Consider the following 23,028-nt stretch of genomic DNA (forward strand, 5'->3'; position numbering starts at 1 on the left):
GTCACTGAATAGTCAGGAAAAATATTTGTGAATGCTTCTGTGACTTTTAAACAGTATTTTACTTTAACTGTGCTTGTGCACATTTTTCTTTTTCATTAATACAACCACTGAAAAAAGTGAACTGTAGGTTTACAGCTAAACTGAGATTCATTTAATGGGGGGTAGGAAGAGAGAGAAAAGAAAATCATCTCATGATCAAACTGCATTTTATGTTAGCAGTAGCTGTTAGTAGTTTTATCTTGGTGTCTTTCTAATAGTGATGCAATATTTGTAATAATTGGTACAACAGGCTTGCATCTGATCGACAAACAATCAAAGGAAAGCAGTGAAGAACCACACACACAAACATTGACTCTTGATTTAAAATTCCCAATTGCATGGTATCTATCAATAACTCCAATCTTATTTGTTTTGGTGCAGTTCATACTCCTTGTAAACAAGGTTTTCAAAGACATCATGAAGACAGACAGATTTCTAAACAGAGAAAACAAAAACCAGTTTTGCTGTAAGTTTTTCTTATGGTCTCAAATACCTACAGGGGCATTACATCTTTAGTACTTGCTTGAATGAATGAAGTTGTTGTGAAACAGTTTTCTTTTTATATACTCAATGAGTTTCTCTTCTCATTTATTATCTTTAATCATGTCCTCCTCTCCTTCCCTCCCCCCCTCCCCACCCCAATCATTCAGTATATTTTAGTTTTACTTTGTTGACTAAGGGAAGCTTATGATATTTTGTATCCCAGGTACATTGCTTAAAACAATGGGGAACAAGCAGCCTGTCAAGGTTGTGTTTTCCATTGGGTCATCCCTTTGCAAACACCATTAGTAGTTATTTAGATTTGTCAACAGACCTAGAGGATGCTTTTGTCTTTTTGTCTTTAACAGTCTGCTTTGCAAATGATATTGTCTATGGTATCAGGAAACTGTTGTTTACAAGCAAAGGCTATCTTCTATAACCTCCTTTTAATACCGTTAGGATAAGTTTGCAGGATTTTGCTGAATTTCAGTTGCATCTACACTGGGAAACTGGTAACCTGTACCTAGGGTCAGTTTACTCCCATGTTCCAAAGGTAGAACTTTGATTTTTTGCCTCTTATCTAATCTTACCAACACCAACTTTTGATATTGAGGTGACAAAAGATATCTGAGCCAAATCCACAGAATCCAACATTGTACTACTGGTAGAGCTACAGGCACCAGGAATTAGAGGTCTTTCCTTGTGTGTTTAAGGCCACAGTGTAACTGATTTTAATACATTTCCTTCAAACATCAGAATTCATTTTTGTGGTATTTTGTGGTAAGCTTTGTCATTAATAGTTATTGCTAGTAAGCACTACTTAATGGTTTAATATGGGACTTTGTTCACCATCAACACGGGTAGCAAAAATGATTCACTGGTATAATGTCCATTTCTGGACCTAAACTTCTCTAATATTTACATATGCTTTAACTGATAAGATCCACATCTCTTCACTTCCCTTTTTCTAAGTCAATATCAAGTGTGGAATGGTGTTTTTTCTAATTTTGGAAACTGCATTAGGGTAGACCAGAATCACTGCTATTCGTTTGCTACTGTAACTCGTCCTCTTCTCCATCTGTTGTTGTTGTAATGCAATGGGATTCCTTTGTGGCAGGCTCTGTACAAATGTAATTATACAAGGTGCTTTCCCTGAAAAAAAAAAAAATTGTAGTTAGTCAGAAGTCTGACGGAACATTTTTCCATTGGGAAACTATTGAAACTGAAATACTTTGTTAAATGTCATCTCATCTTGGAGAAAATGAGCAGGGAATAAAGCTCAGACAAAGTTGTGCTGTTCCTTTTGATATTTTCCAAATGAAACACTTTACTTTTTCATTTAGTTTTTGTTTTCATTATTTTTATTTTGAAGAACAGTATAGTTGCATAATTAAAAAGCAAAATCAAATTGAACATGATGCTATTGTCAAAATGAAAAGTATGGACTGATCTGAACCAGTTAATTTCAGAACTTTATCATCAGGGCTTTATGTCTAGGCCTAAATTACAATTACAAATGATAATGTCTCAAAATAATCCAAATTGTAATTTCCATTTTCTATATTGCTCTGCTTAACAGGCCAAATAGAGAAGACAGAAGACAAGAATGAGAAAAAGGAGTAGAACGGACACAAAGAACAAACAATATAATATTCTTTCAGATGTTATCTTAGTTCCATTGATTCACTGCCGTATTTGCATCTAGAAATGGTTAGTAGGCCTGTGCTAAATGACTAGTATTTGCTTCGGACTTGGATTCAGCCAATTCAGAGGACAGTGATTCGATTCAGGGATTTGAATCACTGTCATGAATTGATTCAGCTGAATCTGGTTCAGAGATTAGGCTGCTGCCAAATTGGCCAAATCTCCAAATCGGACAGGCCCCATCCTCCATCCACTCTTCCAGCCCTGTCAATGGCTGCCCAGGCTCTTAAAAAAAAAAAAGCCCCAGATTCACTGCCTGCCAGGTGTGGGGGGAGGCGATCCCTGCTGCCCCCAACTGCCCTGCGCTATGGGGAGGGGCTCTGCAATGAGCCCCCAGAAGTCCCAAGGCTGCTGCAGCAGCCAGTAAGTGAGAGCTTTTTTTTTTTTTAAAGAGCCAAGAGTGCCAGGCAGCCATGGGGAGAATGGGGGGGGCTAGGAGAGCAGGCAGGGGCCAGGGGCCAGGGGGCTCATGGCAGAACCCACACATAGCATGGAATAGTGGGGTGCAGAGGGGATCACCCCCTCACATGGCAGCAGCCGGTGAGTGGGGACTTTTTTTTTTTTTTAAAGAGCTGGGAGCTGCTGCCAGGCGGGACAGCCATGCAGGGGGGCTGGGAGAGTGGGTGGGGATTGAGGGATGCTCAGGGGAGCTGGGGGAGCAGGCAGGGGATGGGGCCTGGCAAGGGTCTCCCCATGGTCCCCTCCTCCCTCCTCCAGCCCTCTTCCTCCCCCACCCCCTACTTACCAGCATGGAGTCCGGGTCCAGCTCCTGGAGGCAGCGAGTGGGGACTGCCTGAATCTCTGAAGCTCTCTGAATCTTTTCCAAATCGATTCAGAGAGCTTTGAATTGATTTGGACCTTTTTACTGGTCTCCTGATTTGATTTGGATTCGGAAATTCAGCCACCAAATTGGGCCGAATCTCCTCCTAATCGAATCAGCACCCAAAGCTTTACATCCCTACTGGTTAGCCCTACATTGTAGCACCCTCTTGCCCTAGCCGGATTCCTCTGCAGAACATTGAGCTGGGGTGGAGCAGCCCTGGGCTGGGAGGCTGGTCCCCCCGCCCCCTGCCAGCTGGGGTTGCTCTGCCCCAGCTCAATGTGCTATGATCCCAGGCACACAGCATTTACATGTGCACTGTGCTGGTGTTTATTTCTATGTGCTAATTGCATGTGTAGATGCACTCAATGATTTACAAAAGGTGAAGGTTTTTGCACATAAAAATCAACTTTGTTCATCCTAAGATTTCCCATGTAGAATATAGATCATACGCATCACGGGCACAACCTTGCAAACACATAGAGCTCTTTTGGTCCGTGTGAATTATCCCTCCCTGTCTGTTTCTGAACAATAGAAAATATGAATCTGTTACAACTCTGCTCAAAAGACTAGCCATTTATCTCACACTGTTGATTCATGCTTTTAGCTCTGAAGACTCATGCTATGTGTGGCCATCATACATGTGCATAACTAATTTTACTTCTGTGCATACTTCCATTTAGTCACGTGCCTTAATGATTGCTCTAAATGATCAAGAAAGGCTGTTATTCCCAACCCCAAATCCTTATTTAAATCCAAACCCATACATGATTTCTTACTTCCCAAATGGCATTTTAATCAAAGTAAAACATGGATGTTGAGGTGTGAAATAATTATAAATTTAGCAAGCACTTGCGTTAATTAAAAGAATTTTTTTTCTATTCCTATTATATTGGCGCTCTCTGCCCATTTACTGGTTCTCTCCTGAAACTAAAACCTCACTATAAACATCCTCATTATAGCATTGCTTTATAGTACCCAAAAGGCTTTGCTCTAATCCAAAAATAGAATAGTGTATTATTTTTTACTGTGACCTAATTAATATTGCATGTACCTCATTGGAATCAGTACAGCAAGTCCTCTGTTCTTTCTATCAAATGTTACAATGGCTGTTTGTTGTGTGCTGTCATTGTCAGGAACATAACTCTAGCACATGTCCAGCATAATCATAATTTTAAAACACTTTCAGATGACACTAGAGATTTCTGTGGTGGAATCACTTCACTTAAAGCACAACCCTAATTGTCTCCTCAGTTTTGTCTGATATAATTGTATTGCTTTATAAATTTTGTGTGAAGGGTGGCCTGGACTCCAGTTCCTGTAGAAAACTGTCATGTCATGTAACACACCACCATAGTTGTTACCTAATTGTCAGCCTCAGAGATGCTAGGGTTTGAATTGCCACCAGAATTTAACTGAAGTGTTCTTCCTTGGGTGGTTTGAGTCATAATAGCAGGACAATATGTGGAATGTAACATTGCTACTGCTTATACTGCACGTTCTTTGTCATGAACAGAGAACTATTTCAGTTCATGACAGTTCATGTGACCAATGACATTAATTGAACTTGGCCAGTATCTTAATGTCTTTGCTGAAAAAGGATGAGTTTAAAGAACTTAAAAGCTCAAAACTGTGCAGGTAGCTAATGTTTATGATAGCAAGGCAGTGATACAGGATCTCATTTATACTGCTTAAGCACCAGATCCTGAGATAGTTACACTGAGCAACACCATATTTAGAAAGAAGTTCTACTTACTGTGGTAAAACTAACCAGCAAAATAACCCATGTTTATAACTGTGCCATTGGAGACACAAGGAGCTCAAGGAATTTGGGTAGGGAGTAAGTGTCTCCAGCTTTATTCAAAACCCAAGTGTCTTTCACAGTTTACACACTTTTCTATGACTCACTCCTAAAACTGAAAGCTTAGCAAGGATGCATTGTTCATCTGAGGACATCATGGGGTACATAGGATGTTATGTTTAAATCATCCTAACGAGGGTTAGATTGATCTAAAAACACAATTGTTCAGGTGTTCAGAGGATTTAAATAACTCAAGAAAGGCCCAATCTAAGTTAGTTCAGTCCACCTGAGGAAGCACAGTATCATAGACTGAGATTGGATTAACCCAATCTACGAAAAAGTTAAAATCTTGTGAATGCCTGCATGCATTGACAGTGCAGCCCTGGGGCTAGGAAAGCCCACTCACTTACCCCAGCCCTGGGGCTGCACTATTCCCACCCACCTGACCCTGACTGGGCTCGTCAGGTTAGACTCACAGAATGATAGAAATTAGGGTTGGAAATGACCACAGGAGATCATCTAGTCTAACCCCCTGCTCAAAGCAGGGCCATCTTTACCATCCCAGCCAAGGCTTTGTCTATCCGGCTCTTAAAAACCTCTAAGGATGGAGATTCCACAACCTCTCTGAGTAGTTCATTTCCAATGCTTTACTACCCTTCTAATGAGGGTGTTTTCCCTAATATCTTACCTAAATTTCTCTTGCTGCAACTTGAGACCATTGCTTCTTGTTCTGTTATTTGCCACCATTGAGAACAGTCTAACTCCATCCTCCTCCTGTTTCAGAAAGTGGAGGATACAACTAGGGGATCATCTATCTTGGATCTTGTCCTGATGAGCAAGGAAGAACTGGTGGAGGATGTGAAGGTAATGGGTAACTTGGGAGAAAGCAATTATGATGCAATAGATTTCCAGAGGTTAGCAAAATTAGGAGACTAGATTTCAAAAAGGTGGACTTCATCTTACTCTAGGAGCTAATAAGCATGGTGTCATGGGAGAATAGATTGAAGGATAAAGATGCCCAGGGCAGCTGGGAGCTTCTAAGGGGCACAGTACTGGAAGCCAACAAGAAACTGTCCTGAAATAAAGGAAGCACAAGAAGACTAGCAAGAGACCAATGTGGCTGCACAAGGAGCTTTTAAAATGCCTCAAATGCAAAAAGAAAGCATACAGACAATGGAAGAATGGGCAAGTCACCAAGGATGTGTACCAGAAAATAACAAGAACCTGCAGGGACAAAATCAGGAAGGCAATGATAAAGAATGAGCTGCACCTGGCAAAGGAGGTTACGGACACCAAGAATAGGTTCTATATGTATGTTGGCTAGAAAAGAAAGACCAAGGAAGTTGTGGGTCCTCTGTTAAGAAGCTAGGTGGAACTCCGAACCAAAGATACAAAGGAAGTGGAGCTACTCAATAGCTACTTTGCCTTAGTCTTCAAAAAAATGTAAGCTGCCAGACACCTAATAGGGATTATCTGGATAAAAAAGGTATCAAGCCAAGGGAGCAGATAACAAAGGAGATGGTCAGAGAGCTTTTGTTAGGTCTAAATGAATTCAAGTCAGCAGAGCTAGATGAGCTTCATCCCAGGGTCTTGAAAAAACTGACAGAGGAGGTCTCAGAGGCCTTGACAATGATCTCCATGAAGTCATGGGAGACAGACAAGGTATCAGAAGACTGGAAAAGGGCCCCTCTTTAAAAAGGGCAAGGAGGAGGACCTGGGGAACTACAGACTGGTTACCCTTACCTCAGTACCTGGGAGGTTACTGGAGCATATCCTAAGAAAGGCCATTTGCAAGCATCTGGAGGCAGAAAGGCTGATTATAAGAAGCCAGCATGGATTTATGAAAAACAAAGTGCATCAAACAAACCTGATCTACTTGGATGGGTGAAGGGAATGCTGTAGGTCTGTCCTGGATCCAGTGCTGCTCCATGAGTTTATTAACGATGTGGATGCTAACAATAGAAAGCTTCTTGAGCAAGTTTGTGGATGACACAAAATTGAGAAGGATTGTAAACATGTTGGAGGATGTGAGCACAATTCAGAAGGATCTCAACAGATTAGAAAGTCGGTCTAGAGCTAACAGGACAATGCAGACAAATGCAAATTGCTACACCTCGGGAGAAATAATCAAAAGCACAAATACAAAATGGGGCTAAATGGCAGCTCTACCGAAAAGGACTTGGGAGTCTTGCTAGACTACAGATTCAATATAAGTCTGCAATGTGATGCAACTGCACAAAAAGTGAATGCAGTTTTGGGCTGCATCAGTAGAAGCAGTAGGTGCAAGACATGGAAGGTGATAGTGCTTCTCTACTCATCACTGTTAGGCCTCATCTAGAGTACTGTGTTCAGTTCTGGGTTCTGCATTTTAAAAAGGATGTGGAGAAGATAGAGAGGGTCTAGAGGTTAGAAAAAGGATATCAAAGGCTTGGAAGACAAATTATATGAAGAGAGGCTGAAGAAGCTAGACATGTTCAGATTGTGGAAAAGGCACTTGTGCATAGTACTGAAGGTAAGTTTTATATCACCAGGCTCAAGAGCTCAAGTCCTTCAAAGATCAGGTCTTATTGGTCAACAGTTTGGCCCTACCATGTCCTAGCACTTGAGAGCTGCCCTCCCCTTCTCACCTGCCATGTCTTGTTCTTATTCAATGTGCAAGAGTTCCCTGACTGTTAGAGGCAGGGGCTACACATCTGGGGTGCACATGGGTGCACGTGCACCCCCTGAGTGTGGCAGTGCACCCCCTGCAAAAAGGCGCCACTGACGCTGTTGGTGGAGCCTGCAGGTGGTTGCCGCTTGCTACCCCACTGTTGACACTACTGGCAGCGTCTGCGGGCAGTCCGCAATCACCACTGGCCATTGCCAACACAGCTGGCAGCACCTGTGGGTGGTCACCGACCCTTGGTCCATGTGCCAACCAGATGTTAGGCTTTTAACTTGTTCTCAGTTTGCAGACTGAGGTGTCTGCACCCTTTGCACCCAGGGCTTGACTGCAAGAGCAGCCAACAGGCTGAGTCTCTATGTCCTGACACCCTTAACTCAAAATCACCTCTCAGACTCACATTAAAGAATAAACAGATGCATAGCAGTCCTTATTTATTTCAATGAAGTTATGCCTTAAAGCTAGGCTTGATAATTCATCAATTAGCCCCAATCAGTTCATTAACTTAGTTACTCTGGCCAATTATCATTCCCCGTAGTCTTATCAGTCAATTTAGTAATAAATTAATTGAGCTCCTGCTCCCACATTAATTAACTTAGATACTGGTCCCTTGGACCTGCTCCTCCCAGCATTTCCAACTAAAATTGAAAATAAAGGCTTGCTGGTGCCACTTACGCACAAAGATATGGTCCCCAGCATGTCTGCTGCTACAATGAGGTAGTCAGACACTCTGGTCACTGTCTCGCTCCATGTGGGGAGAGAGAAACTTCCTCCGCTTCCTTTTCCCCGCTTCTCCTCCAGGGGTCTGGGTGCCAGATGCTGAATGCTCCTTTGAGCTCTTGGACTCACAAGCTGCTTTCCTCACTGGCATAGGAGAGGCTATCCGGGTGCTCTGCACATGAGGCATGCTGTGCTCCACCTCCATGCTGTGCCTGCTCCACACTGCACTGTCTCCCTTGACTGCTGGCACTGGACATCCAGATAAACAACCTGTCCCAAAGCTCCTGACAATGCACAGTGAGCATGCGTTGATAAAGCAGAGCTGCAGCCACACGTGCTGCTCCTGCCACTGCACTGGCACCGTAGACATTCCTATATGTTCATAGGAATCACCTTCAGCCCTTACCAGGCCAACTTTCCCTGGTGCCTGGAATGGCTTCCCAGAGGTTCTCATTCCTGGGCTTCTTGGGGAGTCGTGTCCCATGCTCCCACAGCACTTAAGAGGGGATATGATAGCAGCCTTCAAATACTTGAAGAGCTATCATAAAAGAGGGGGAAAAAACCTTTTCTCTTCTGCTACACAGAGGAGGAGGTGGACTAATGGCTTGAAGTTGCAGCAAAAATATAGATCGGATATCTGGAAAAAAATTCTTCACTGTGAGAATAATGAGGCAGTGGAATAGATTGCCTACGGACATTGTGGGGTCTCCATCACTGGAGGTTTTCTAGATGTTGGATAGTGACTGGTTGGGAATGATCTAAGCCAGGGGTGGGCAAAATGTGGCCCATGGGCTGGATGCAGCCCACCAGGCCATTCTATCCGGCCCACAGGGCCCCTAAAAATTTAGAAAATTAATATTTATCTGCCCTGGCTGCCTGTCATGCAGCCCTCGATGGCTTGCCAAAACTCAGTAAGTGGCCCTCCACCCAAAATAATTGCCCGCACCTGATCTAGACATAGCTATGCCTATTTTCTACCATGGGTATTTCCCATGCTTCTGAGCTTTGCTAGATGCTTCCACCCCACCCCCTTTTTCTGCTGTATGTGTCAGAGTGTTTTTAAGCCTCCCCAGAGAAATTGGGTGTTAAACTTAATGAAATTGCTTTTGGTCCAATCCTCTAAGGTCCAATCCTGTCAAGGTCTCTCTGAATCATAGCCCTACCCTCCAGCATATCTACTACTCCATTCAGCTTGGTGTCATCTACATACTTGCTGGGGGTGCACTCTATGCCATTTTCAAGATTGTTGAAGTAGAACAGTGAACAGCTGCATATGCCAGTCCTGGTCTACCTTTAGGCAGCTTAAATAAACTGCAGGAACATAGATTGAGTGTGGCAAACTGATGGACACACTGAGAGGGATTACTTGCAGTACCGAGAAAAATGATACGTGATTAAGTTTAAGTGAACATATGTGGTATGACCAGAGATGACCCAAGCAGGGTGCAGGGCCCAGGGTAAATCAGCCTGTGCGGGGCCCCACCTCTGCATGCCCCGGATGCGAAGAAGCCCGCAGTGGATTCGGTGGGGGGAGGGGAGTGAGCAGCCGGATGCAAAGCTGGGGGTGGCAGCAGCAACACAGAGTCACCACAACCACTCCGCCTGGCTCCATGGGGCCCCCCAGAGTGTGAGGCCTGGGGAAGTCACCCTGATTTACCCGCTCCTTCCCCCACAGCGATAACCCTGGGTAAGACTCACATTGAGTTTCTTCTTTTTCTTTTTCTCAGACCTGCTCAGCTCCTTTTGCCTTACAGATATCTCAAGGATCCAGTGGCGGATTAAGATTTATTGTGGCCCTGGGCAAACAGAAAATTGGAGGCCTTCCGCACCCCATTATAAACATGAATGTATCAAGGGGAGGCATGGGAGTGCCCTGCATGGCTGGAAGGGAAGGAGGGGCCCTGCAGCTGGGCTGTGGGCTCACTGATGTCATGGTGCTTGGTGGCCTGGGAGAGTTATCATGAAGCACATAGCTCTCCACGTGCAGCTCCATGGACCCATGGTCACTGGTGCTGTAGCAGGCCAGCCCAAGCCGGACCCGGATCTTGGAGACATTGGGCCTACTGCGCACAGGCAACCACCACTGGCTCCCTGCCCAGCACTAGCACAGGCCAGCCTAGAGAGCTGTGCTTGCCCACCTGCCTGCCCATCGAGCCTTGCCAGTGCTGCAGACAGTGCACAGCCATGATCACCCAGCACGAGGCAAGGAGGCTGCCCCCACAGAGCTGCTGCCCTAGTCACAGGGTTGCCAGGTAGGGGTGTACACCAGGAAGTGCCACCAGACCCCTGACCACACACCTGCACTGTGACTGGCTCTTCCTGTAGCGCTGCCCACAGCTTGAGGCAGGCCCCCACTGGCCCCTGCACACATCAAACCCACCTTGGCTTTGGCCTGGTGTCTGATGTCCTTTGGCACCATGGTGCCTGCAGGAAGGCAGCCGGTCACAGCTTGTCCCCAGCACACACAGTTAGCTTCCCCTCTGAATTTTTCCAAGGGGCCCCCAATTGGCAGGGGCCCCTGGGCCTAGGCCCTGTGGGCCCATGTGTTAATCTGCTCCTGCAAGGATCCAGTGTTGTTAGAACCTTGTATTTAGTTTTCAGGGTTGAGTTGCACTGTTGCAGACATCTGGCTTATAATGAATCATAACTCGATAATATATCAGTAATGCCAATGCTATTTTATGCAGTTTTACCCTGGGTCAATTACACTGAATGGTTGTCCTAAAGACATCAGATAAAATGATCAGATGTGTCCTATGAAACATACATTTTGCTATGAAAATCTTAGAAGCAAGTTGATTTTAGAAACTGCTTGTGGACAGTCACTGATTATGGCACAGATTTATTTAGCATAACTGAATACAGCAATTAAGAGGTTTAGCATGACTTTAAATATATTCTAAGAAACTTTGTAATCTAACCTAAGCAAATGATATATTCAGATCCAGATGACACAGAGGATACACGATTTTTAACTGGCAGCAAATGGAACTACTTTGCAGGATTATACTAAAACCCAACCTAAACAGTGAAAGTCCTAATCTTCAAACTCATTGAAAAATTCTATCACTGGAAATAATTTCTTAACTAGTTTATTGGGGAAAAGAATCCTGGGGTTTGTAATGTGAGAGTACATCAGTGCCCAAGCTGAAAAACTTTTGAGTCCTTCAATCAGAGGCTAAGGGTTTCCCATCTTCTGAAAATCAAACCCCTTTCAGGTGTCTAACTTAGAATGAGTAAAAATCACAACTCACTTTTGTAAATCTAAGCAAACCCTACTTAGAGGATGAGAGTAAAATTTGATATCTGCTATTGGCCTGCTGGGAAATTGCGTTTTTTGTCTTTACCTCACCTGAAATAGGGGGATATGATACTAGCCATTTTTGTAAAGCATTTTTAGCTTTACTTATGCAAAATGCTTCATAAATTTATTAATAACTCCTATTCATGTTGAACAAATTTGCCAGCTTGTTTTAAATGGAGATATTTCATATTGTGACTATTTATACTTTACTTTAGAAAATCATGTGGCTTTATTCATTTTAGATGTCAGAGAACTTAATTAACAACAGAAATGAGCTATCACATTTAAAAACATTTCTTTAATATGCCATATTAATGCCATATTGAACAGACAGAGGAGGAGATGTGGTTTCTTTAAAGAAAAACATGTTCTTCTCACATTCTAGTTGTCACATGGAGTTCCTCAAGAGAAAATAAGAAATAAATTGCCCCAAATACTCCACTAGGACCTTAGACTCCATGATCATGGTAGCAAGGCACCCAAACTCTCTCCTTAGTGTAAATGTCAACAAAGACTTTTACCTTGCACTTAGATTTGGAGGTTGCCAAACAGTTGGCAGTTTTCCTCTTCCTCTGGGTGGTGTGAAACTTTGACCTCCAGTTCCAGTGTAAACTAACTAAATATCAGCCAGTCTCACCCACCTTACAGTGAAGAAGGCAAGATAAGACATTACTCAGCATTAGCACAGAAAACAAAATATGGTTCACCCATGGTATTCGGTTTAAGGTCCACATCTCACAGTGATACATAGTGATACATATAGTCTGTGGGATATTGATTCACCCTCAATGAAATACTGTGCAAAATACTGATAGAAAAATTCTTACCTCTTTCATAGCTGAAATGTCAGTACCTCTCAAGGGTCTATTGTGATGTTCATTGAACAGTGTACTGTGACACAAAACAAAAGCAATTTAGGATAAGTGAAGTACAATGCAATGCAGGTGAAATTTTGCTCCTGTTGAAGTCTCTATAGGTTTTGCCACTGGTTTCAGTGGTATCTGTATTTAGTCTTCTATGGATAAGACATGGGCTTAGTGAACATTTTTGATCTGAGGCTCTTCTGATTGAAAACTGGGCTTTCAACTAAAGTACAAACTTCAGATTTCACATGAAAATACTGAACACCAGAAATTTCTCTCTGTCAGGACCCTTGGTACTCAAACCTAGGTCTTTTGGGTTCATAGCTGAAGGCCTGGGCTGCATGCTGCTACCACAGTCCCCTAGCTGAATCTAGCTGTTCACTACTGCCACTGTCCCCTCCTGAACCCAGAAACCCTACATAGCCACTCAAAGTTGAAGGAGAACAGAAGAGGTTCTGTGCTTGGGACTATGGCTTGGCTTGGCTTGGTCCCCCTGTGTTTGGGACTATGGCAGTGGTGATAGAAAGGAAGTGAGACTGCACTGCCTCTACCTCTGCCTCTTTTGCCCTGCCTTCTGCCTTGCTTCTGCCTTCTTGCATTGCCTTCTGCCTAGCCTTGTGCCTTGTTCTTGCCATGTCCTGCCTTGGACCCCCAGTACCTCATTCTTGCTTAATCTATCATGAAATCTCTGGCTCCTAATTTCTGGGCTGGCCTTAACCACAAACCCATCTAAACCCCTGGCATGATACATTGGACACAGACTGACTACCAAGTGTCCTTCAGCATTGGCTTCTGGTCTTCCAACATTATTGACCCTTTGCTTGTGAACCCTGACCTCTTCACACACATCTGGGTTGGACCTTTGATATTATCTCCCTCTGTGTCTTTATATTAAACTAAAAAAGCAAAATTGTACACAGAAAACCCTTTTTCCTATATGCAAGAACATAGCATACAAGAGTCTGAATATACAAGCACAGACAAAAGAGTGAGGGAGTTGTTTATAGCAAAAGACGAACCTGCCAATAAGAAAATTACTGAACAAATAGTAAAACCCTCAACAAAACTTCAAGTATGTAGCCTGCTTTAAATGCGCAGAGAATTACAAACTGTGACGCTTGCTGCCTTAACACAGTGCAGACAGAGTTGTTCTACCAGTTAATCTTTCACAGAAGATGACACTTTGTTCACATCAAATGCTCCTAGATACCAGCACTTAGTGAATATTGTTGTTCTTGATGCAGCCACCACTGTTGTTGAAAATAACCACTTCCCTCTTCCCGCCCCCTCTCTCCCCATGTCTTTGGCAGTGATCACTTAGGCAAGGTACAGACATTCAAAAAGCCCAAGATGGATTAAAACTAACTTGTGCAAGTGTCTCTAAATGGAGTAGGTTAGTTTGGTACTGAACAGAACACAAGTTTGCCCTTTGATGGAGGGGGCATGCAGGCTGCCTGTACTGGCCAAGACCAGCAGGCTGGGGGTGCTCCTGCACTGCCAAACTCAGCTGAGTGGCTGCGCCACCCCCGACTGGATGATGTGGGAACATGCCCCCCTACCCTCACCCTGCGGGTCCTCTGTCAGCCACAGGCATCTCTCAGCTACAGACAAGCAGCAGACGCAGCAGTGCAGTCTGCTCCCTGGGTCTGCATCTGCTTATGGGGGCATGGGGGTCCCTGGGTGAGCTCCTGCACAACCACTCAGGGACTCTCATGCCCCCTGCAAGTGGACAAAGATCCAAGGAGCATAAGCAGGCTGCAGGAAACAAGCAAGCACCCCTCCACCCCACCCCCATTATTGTCAGGTACTGTGCTGACTCCACTGTGTGAGAGCCTGGGGACAGGGCCAACTGGGCACTTAGCCTAGTGCAAGCCAAGTTCCAGCATGCCTCCCTGCGAGGAGTGGAGTTTGCAGGGTCCCACAAAGGAGCCTGGGATGCCAGAGGACAGCAAACTAACTTGATTTGATAAGAGATCTGGGACAGAAGTTTGATGCTTAAACTGGGTTTCACCATATTTAGCTGGAACTATGTGTCGTGAACTTCTGTATAGTTATGGGTTTGGTTTGAATTCAGATCATTTAGTGCAGAACATGTGTACATCTGTACCTAATCTTAGGCTTGTCAGTCACTACTAATTTGCAATTGAAAGCCAAAGTTAGCTTTCTTAAATCCACCTGAATACGTTTATTCTTGACATGTTAAAGGATATAACCATTAACTATAGACTGCATGTATTCATGTCTCTAGTCATGTTATTAGAGAAGTTAATTCAAACAGTGTAAACATTTTATAAAGTAATTTATAGTACAGAGAGAACAGAAGCACAGAGTGATAAAGAGATTTGCACAATTTCATGGGATAGAGTCTGAATGACATCTCCTAATGCTCATGCCAGGTTCTTCAACCGGTTCATACTGCTTCTCTTTTTGCTCGATTTTTATTTTTCCTTTTTCTCCCTTTTCCCCCCCATTAAATATAAAATGTCATTGTTTTTTAAACAATTGAAAACTACTCCCCACACTGGCACAAGGACGAGATCTATTTTTCAATGTGGGTTCTGGGCACTGTATCACTTGTTCCCACTGAGTAATGTTTCTGGCTTCATATCTGTTATCCATGAGTAGCTTATATTCAGAGATACTTTTTTTTTATCCCAACTGTGCACATTTAGTCAATTCATTATGCAACTTGATGAAAGAGAAAAATGAAAAGGAAGAAGGGGAAAGAAAGGTTGCTCCAGCATTATATATAAATTGCATATGCTATTGCACCATGTCAGAAGTTTGTTTTCATGGTCTCAAAATTACTACTCATTTGTTATTGTTAAGTATTAGTATTATCTTGTATAGATAAGACAACAGATGTGCCTAGCTTTTTAGTTCTCAAAGATATTTTTTCTTTTTTCTTTTAGGACAGTTTGAAGGCTTTGTTTCCATATTGCTTGCTTTCACAATTCAATTAAAGTTAAGGTGTGTGGAGGATTTTTTAATATTAATTTTAAAGTGCTCAAACAGGGTGTGCTTGATCATTGGTAATTGCTGGAATGGCCTATAGGCCATTGTGCCATTACAGCAATTCATGTTTAAAAATCTATGGCATAATATGAAATGGCATTTAAAGGAGAAGAATGTCATCCCTTGGGAGGAGAAGCTTTTTCAGATATAGGAGTCTTAATGAGAAGAGGCTATTGAACGTGAAAGTAACTGAGCTGCTACAGTCTAAAGCTCAGGAGGTAGGAGATAAGATGTAGGCAAAGGAAGATTCCTGGAGATGTACGATATGTTGCTAGTGTATTTAACACTGTAGAGCATCTGTCCCTTACTGAGTGATGAAAGATGAAGAGGTGCACCATACACACTAAACCATTTTTACTGGATCGGCATGTAAAATTCACTGAATAGTTCAACTTCCATGAAATGTGACCACGCTACTACTAGTATAAACAGCAACACAATGGACAGTACACATGGGAATGCTCATGGAATATGATCAAGCATAGCTGATACAAAGTCCTCAAAAGGTTGCAGTAAATACATTCATTTAAAGACTTTCACCTGTTGCTGTAAATCATTCATACCAATGGCATGTCTGCCAGCACTCTGACCCTTGATGCAAAGCAGGGAACTTCAAAGGAAGATGTGAACAGATCAAGTCTCAGGTAGGTATTGCACCCCTGTTATGGATAAAAGAAGTGTCAGTAAGTTACAAAACAGGTGGAATAAGGATATTGTCACCATGACACATGACAGATAATAGCAGGTTGAGCTATCTGCTCATGCACGGTCACAAAGGAGGCATTTCAAAAAGAACATTTAGAAAAGTTTTTGAAGTACTGTTCCAGTGCTGTAAGGCCGTGTGAAACTGTTATGGTATGTACTCAACCAAAACTTCCATTGACTTTAACAGGAATTTTACCTGAGTAACATTTGCAAGACCTGACCCTACATAAGATAATAAATGAAGGTGTTTTAAAAAAGCATTTCCATTAAGTAGGTCAGCTTCAGTCATCCATTCAGATGCATCATCTATTCCTAGCACTGTCACCATCTTGCTTGTGGCAAATTATTTCTTGCAAACTGCCACCTTCTCCACAAATTACTGGGTTTTTTTAAAAATATGAACATAAGCATTCTGAAATATCTCCTTCTAGCTATCCTGCCTTTATTTCTGACTTCAGTGTGCACAGATTCATTTTAAAACAGGAGAGGCTTGTCCCCAGGCTTGAATTTCAATTTTTAAATTGAAGACAAACTTATTTATGATCAGAGCAATGCTTTGGCAAACATATGGTTTGGATATCTAATACCACGCCAATTTTGGTAATGTTCATTTGACTGAGTGCTGTATAATCGTTAATTATTGAATCAGAAAAAAACCCATTGGAAAGTATGCTACAATGTACTATATCATTTCTAGAGACTATATCTTAATGTATTTGATGCTGAAAATATCTGCAGACCTGAAAAAAGTTTAGAAAAAGAATTAGAAAAAGAGCTTGTAAATCAAACATAAAAACAGTGCAGTTTGGGGGGCTCTATGAGAAACTAGCAAATTAATCAACGTAAGGCTCACATAAAGGGCCTGATACTGACCTCTGCCCTTTCAACTTTATATTTGTGAAACTCCATTGACATCAATGAAGCTCCTTCCAAAATGCAGATATTTTGCTAAAAGCAGGTAAAAAAAAAGCCTATAATTTAACAACAAAGATGAGAACCATGTTGAAAACTCAACCCAGTTTTTAACGTGGTCACACATCATTGTAGCTTTTGGGGAACATGGCCTGAGTTTGAGATTCATAACAAGTCCCCAAATAATACGAGTCATGATTTTGAGACTAGATTTGCACAGAAGCTTTACTTTGTCTTATTTGTCTAGCTAAGTATTTTATACTGCCACCCACCATCTTCCACATAACATTAAATAGTAATGACTAAGTCCCAAATAAATGAGAGGCAAGGATTTTTTTGTGTGTGTGGTATCTTTTATTGGAATTAAAAGTTTGCAATACAAGCTATCACCCAAAACAATCGTTGTTCTCTCGTATTTCCTGGAACCTCATGGCTACAACATCGCTCCAACACTAACAACATCCTAAATGGATTTCTTGTAGTATTGGGCACTTTCCATTTGATAGAGTAACTCTTTTGGTTTTAATATTTTAAGTTTTTCTTCACTTTAGGTTAATTAGTTTCAGAAAGAGAGTTCTTCGGTCAGTATTTTGTCAGTCAGTTCGCGCTTTTTGGGAACATGGGGTTCTGAGCGTGATGCTAAGACCCTTTAGAACAAGAAGATTTTGCAGCATTTCCCAGCAACAGTCTGACTCTGGATTGACCTAATCTCCTTTGGAAGCTCATTCCACAGCACAGTCCACTTGATTAAAAATGCTGTCTCCAACTCTTGCATTTTCTCTTGAGATCTGTGACGTGCATTGTGCTGAAGTAGCTCCAAAGCGGAGTGCCTTCATTACCTTCTGTTTGATCGGGGCTGGGCTGCATCAGCCCAGCTCCACCCCCGGTGTTGTCTGCATAAAGGGATGGGGGAGAAGGGAGGGGAAGGCGCTCAGGCTGGGGTTTGTCCAGCTGTGCTGGACAGGGGCCAGTGGATTGGAGGCCCCCCATGGGACTCCAAACCACCCATCCCCTGTCCAGCACAGGCTGGGCAAACCCCAGACCTGGGAGGGGGAGGGAGGTGGGCAGGGCTAGGGGAGAGAAGCTGCAAATACACAGTTCCTCAGCCTGATCCCCTGCCCTCCTGACTCAGCAGCATATGTCTGTTGTGTCACAAGGGTTGATCTAACTCATGGTGCTTTCTTGGAAGCACCATGTGTTATACCAAGGAGCTGCACATCTGTCAGCACCCAGTGTGACATAAACCATAGAGAAAGTGAGTGGCTGGAGCCTCTGTAGCAGCTAGAGCTTTTCTACTTATTCAACTTGAGCTTCACATGCAACAAATTACTACAGACTTCCCTTCAGGTGTTAAATGCCTGAGTCACTGTAGCCAAGTCTTTGAGTGGCGGGAACATAGTTTTCTAGCCAGATAGGGCTGAAAGATGGTACTTTTAGATGCCAAGGATACTAGGTGATCCAAACTTAATGGACCCCACTTTGATAAACAGGGGCTGTATGCCTTCAGTGGTAGGTGGAAACAACAGCTCAGTTGTTTCTTTAAAACACTCCCCTTTCCATCTAGCATCTTTTCAGTTTTGCATGGATTCAGAAGTTGCCTGCTTCTCTTTATCCAAGAACAGGCTTTTTTAAAGCAGTCTGAAGACTTGGTAGGGGCAGGGCTTGCATCACTGTATCCTGGGCTGGGTTTATTGAAAGAGGGCTGCATATTGATCTCTGACCAATAGAACTCTGCCCAGGCACAGAAGTTGTTGTTACAAGAAACTCATACAGCATGGAACCAGCTTAATAATGGCTATGGAACATGCCTATTAGAGGTTATGTTATGCTGTCATATTAAGCAACAATAGATCATGATATTCAAAGAGATGAGGCAGCTTGCCAGTTTTTCTATACATTTCACTAATATCCAGTGAATAAATCTCTTTTCTCTTTTCTTATGTTTCATCTGCTATTTCTTTCAAAGATAAGAGTTTATCGCAAGATGTGAGGATGGAAACAAGGTAAAGGGCATGGATCTCTTCCATGAAACAAATGCTGTGGTGAAATTTGGGCACCTTTAAGTTATAGATTCCCTTGAGCTGCATGAATTGCATTGCAATTTAGAACCTTCTCAGGTTTGGGGGAGGTATTTGGATTTGGGAATTTGAATATATTTCATCTGTGGCTCTGGGACCCACAATGCAAACCTCTGCTTCTATTGCTGTTGCTATCTAATCTAAGGTCATTGAGTAAGGTTCATGTCCATACTGAAGACAGTTGTTTTAAGACCTGGAAGCTGAGAATTCTGCTTACCACAAAATCTGCGTCTGAAATACAATCATGTATATTTCTTCATCTCCTTTCACATCACTGCTGATTATCATTGACGCTGGCTGGAAAAAGGAATCATTCTCCTTTGTAATTATCTATATACCACAGCTTAACAAATATCTCCACAGCAATCTTTTCCCCTGCCAGGCTGTGCACATATTTGTAACTGCTACTTGGTGGCACAAGCAAGATATATGGCTTATGGGTTGATGCCCAGAAACCCAAACTATTGGCGGGGATTTGGGAGGCTGATTATGTTCTATTAGGGAGAAAACCTGGCTCATTAGTAGTTTTGCTATTAACCCTAATGGGGCTAGGATTTTACCCTTGGACTATCAGAGATTGTGAATAACAAAAGAAAATGTTGCAGTTTCATGTACCGCCAGTTTGTGAACCTTTGACTTAAAGTGGCTGCAGTGATACTTAGCACAATTATGTGAGCATACAGCCAGCCTCTGAAAGCAGTGTTCTGGACCTATTCATTGCACTCTCTTTATACCTAATGAGGAATCAGTTATTTTGTTTATTGGCTATCTTATCCTGCAGCTATTCTGCAATATGCTCTCAAATGCTTTCTCATGTTGTGGAAACTTCATATTTTATTTTGGAAACTTGGCTAGTGGCAAGCTAACCACAGAGGCTAGGAATAGAAAGAGCAGCATACATGCACATGAGAGAATAGTTTGACAAAATTACAATAAATTACAGAAATTCTACATTTCTCACATAGAGAAGCACAGATTATTATTATAGTTTTTATGGCATGATCGTTCCTTGGTATTTGTGAGGATGGCGGAGTGCTGTTTTTCATAGCCAAATATTTCCTGTACAGGTTTCCAATTTGTTTTGAGGATAAAAAGAACTCACAGGTTTTTCTTATAATTGAAATATTTTTAAAGATCATAATAGATTTTCCCCCCTTAGAAATGACGAACTAACAATGGGTCAAACTCTGAGCTCCTACTGACAGCAAACTCTGGAGGGGGGGGAAAGGCTCTACATTTGCTAATATAAGTAGTCTCCTTAGCTTTGATGGGACTATTCCCTATGAGTAAAGTCATTTGTGGAATTTGCAGGCTTAGGCCTTCAGTTTGAACTCATTCATTATTTGGGGAAAATATCTACTGAAGTCAATTGGAAAGTTTCTCTGGGTACAGACAGAATATAAACTGAGAAAGGAGTTGAAGATCAGGCCATAATGAATAGCCCTGTTCCCCAAATACAAATAGCTGAAGGCTCTGGACTAGCCAAGATAAATATATTTCTTGTTGGAATATTTTTGCTTTGTAGGCAATATGTAACTTTTAGTCATTCATATGCTAAATACCATGCGGGTGGCTTTGAAATGTAATATATCTGAAAATGTTTTGTGGCTTCAAACTATAGTTGGTGTAGTTGCTCTTTGAAACATGTGTTTAATTCATATCTAGTCCCAAGTGTTGCTCAGCTTGTTCCAGTTCCTTTCATTTGTAGTATACAGAGACAATCAAGGCACTATGTTCTTTCCACAATGTTTTTCCTTTCAAAGCGAAGAGCTGGAATGTAATTAATATCAGAGGGAAAGTTTGCATTTCAAGTGCCAAAAAAGAAAATCATAAAAGTTGAAAGTTTAAGTCAAGTATAAAATGCACAAAAAAATCAGGATGGCAGTTTTCTCTGATTTTAAATGTGTTGGACCAAATTCTGTCTTCATTCTGGAGTCAATTGCTCCCATAATAAAACACCACATGCCTGCCTGGTTGTCCTTTGAATTACCCTACCCCGCCCCTGCTGTTGGTTTCTGAGTCCAACTGAGTGCTGATTCTAGTCCTAACCTACTAATCTTGGTCCTCATATTCTGCTACTCTCTAACTACATCCCCAAATCTCATGATTCTAATTCTGATTTCTTAAACATACAAAGTACTTTGCAGTAAGTGCTGCACAAAGTAAAAATAAAGACAGTTCCCACTCTGAATTGCTTTTGCAGAAAAGATGAAATTCACTGCTGTTTAGACAGCAGCCTATGCTTTACATAAGCCATAGCTAAGCCTTATTTTCAGGTCTCAAGTGATACTATATCTCACTGGTTTAGACTAAATATATTTTTTTAATATTTTTGATTGACCTAACTTGCTGACTTAATCTAAATCCATATATGCCAAGTGTGAGTTGATTGAAGAGTCCAAGGATTTTGTATCAATTTAACCCTATGGCTTGGGAAAAAAAGTTTTATTTAAACTGGTGAAATTGGTGTGTGGATGGGCATCATCTGACATGTAGCTCTTGTATGGTTTGTCTGTAGAGTGATGACTTTTCCTGCAGAAACTATTTACAAAACCAGCGAGCAAACAATTTGTCCTTTCCCTCCTCCCTTCCCCCCAACCCACTCCTCAGCAATCTGTAAAGACATTTTAACACAAACTGATCGACTCAGAGGATACCATGCCTTCCTTCTCTTTACCACTAATTCAAATCCATGACGGTTAGCATGAGAAGTATTTAGCATTTAAAAGTAAATCTTTTATGAAAACAGCAGCCCATAGAAGTCAGGATCTTATTTTCATTGACCTTAAATTAAGTTTTTCCAGTGTGAGGTCTGAACACTTGTTTTTGTTCTAGTGGTCTTGATAACAGCAACCAAGATTGGGATTTTAATATTTTTATAACTGGAAAGACTATGTTATCTTCTTAACAACAGATGTCCCTTTTTTCTGACAAGGAAGGTGCCTTTTAATTCACTTTTGCTAGACAGACTTACGGTTTTATTGGCAGGAGGTCAGGAAAATTAAATGAAAATAGGAATGCAATTGCCAGAAATAAAAAAAAGACTAGGATTTACAACATCCGCACCAACGATCCTGTATTTTTTACACCATTATTTCTGAAAACTCTCTTTTTCTTTAGTTTTGGTTACAATGTAATAGAGGGCCTACAAACCCATAAATAACATAACACCAACTTTTCAGTAGAGCTCTGCATGTTCAGTGTTGGACTCTTGGAAACCTGGCTGAAAGGGTCGTAATGGGAGTTAATTAGTACTAAACCATTTTGCAAATCTGCCCCTTCTTTAGGAGCACTTTTACATGTACTCTGGGGAAGGAGGGGGGAGGATGTGGCACTTCAATTAGCTGTGAGATCCACTCTAATTAAAACGCTACAGCATCTCATGTATCAGCATCCCCGTGCTTCAAAATGGTGGCAGGGGCACTTTAACTAAAGCCCATTTGATGAGCTTTAGTTCATGCATCCCTGCTGCATTTTGAAGCGCAAGGATGCTGATACATGAGGTGTGGAGGCTGCTGGAGCATGGTAATTACCATGCTCCATCCAGCAAACTCGATTAATTGAGTTTACTCTGACACGCTGTAATTACGGTGCATCAGAGCAGTCTCTGTGCTTGTGTACAGGCACCCTAGGCGCTTTAAGAGGAGAAGCGGGTATCTTGAAAATACAGCCCCAACTGTAGGTTCTAAGCTCTTTTGAATATTGAATACAGGCTGAGATCTCTTGGATTAGGGATGTAGAAGACAGAAGTTAAGTATTTTGATTCAAAGAAGCCCAAAGTAATGAATGGAACTGGGGAAGGACAAGGACACATTTATGAGCCTGCTCACAGCACCACAGGTAGCCACAAACTGCACCAAGCAACCTAAAGAGAACAGAGGACATTCATACCGCAAGTTAAATCTATGAAACTTTCTAAAGAGAG

At 42.1% G+C, this 23,028-nt stretch overlaps 1 long non-coding RNA gene across 24 annotated transcripts in view; it reads left to right on the top strand.

The window, feature by feature from the left end:
• Nucleotides 1-23,028, top strand: part of LOC106738300 (uncharacterized) — a 372,722-nt gene that overhangs the window by 339,529 nt on the left and 10,165 nt on the right. For 8 of the 24 annotated variants that reach the window (XR_009457417.1, XR_009457413.1, XR_009457416.1 and 5 more), the window contains 4 exons: nt 421-505; nt 2,099-2,229; nt 5,628-5,708; nt 15,306-15,363. The exons of 6 other annotated variants lie outside the window; for them this stretch is intronic. This is a non-coding gene — a long non-coding RNA (uncharacterized LOC106738300). The remainder of the gene's footprint in view (nt 1-420; nt 506-2,098; nt 2,230-5,627; nt 5,709-15,305; nt 15,364-23,028) is intronic. 10 more of the 24 variants (XR_009457411.1, XR_009457420.1, XR_002089065.2 and 7 more) reach the window with 6 other exon arrangements.

Source organism: Alligator mississippiensis, chromosome 1 (genome assembly GCF_030867095.1).
Source record: "Alligator mississippiensis isolate rAllMis1 chromosome 1, rAllMis1, whole genome shotgun sequence".
Lineage (NCBI taxonomy): Eukaryota > Metazoa > Chordata > Crocodylia > Alligatoridae > Alligator > Alligator mississippiensis.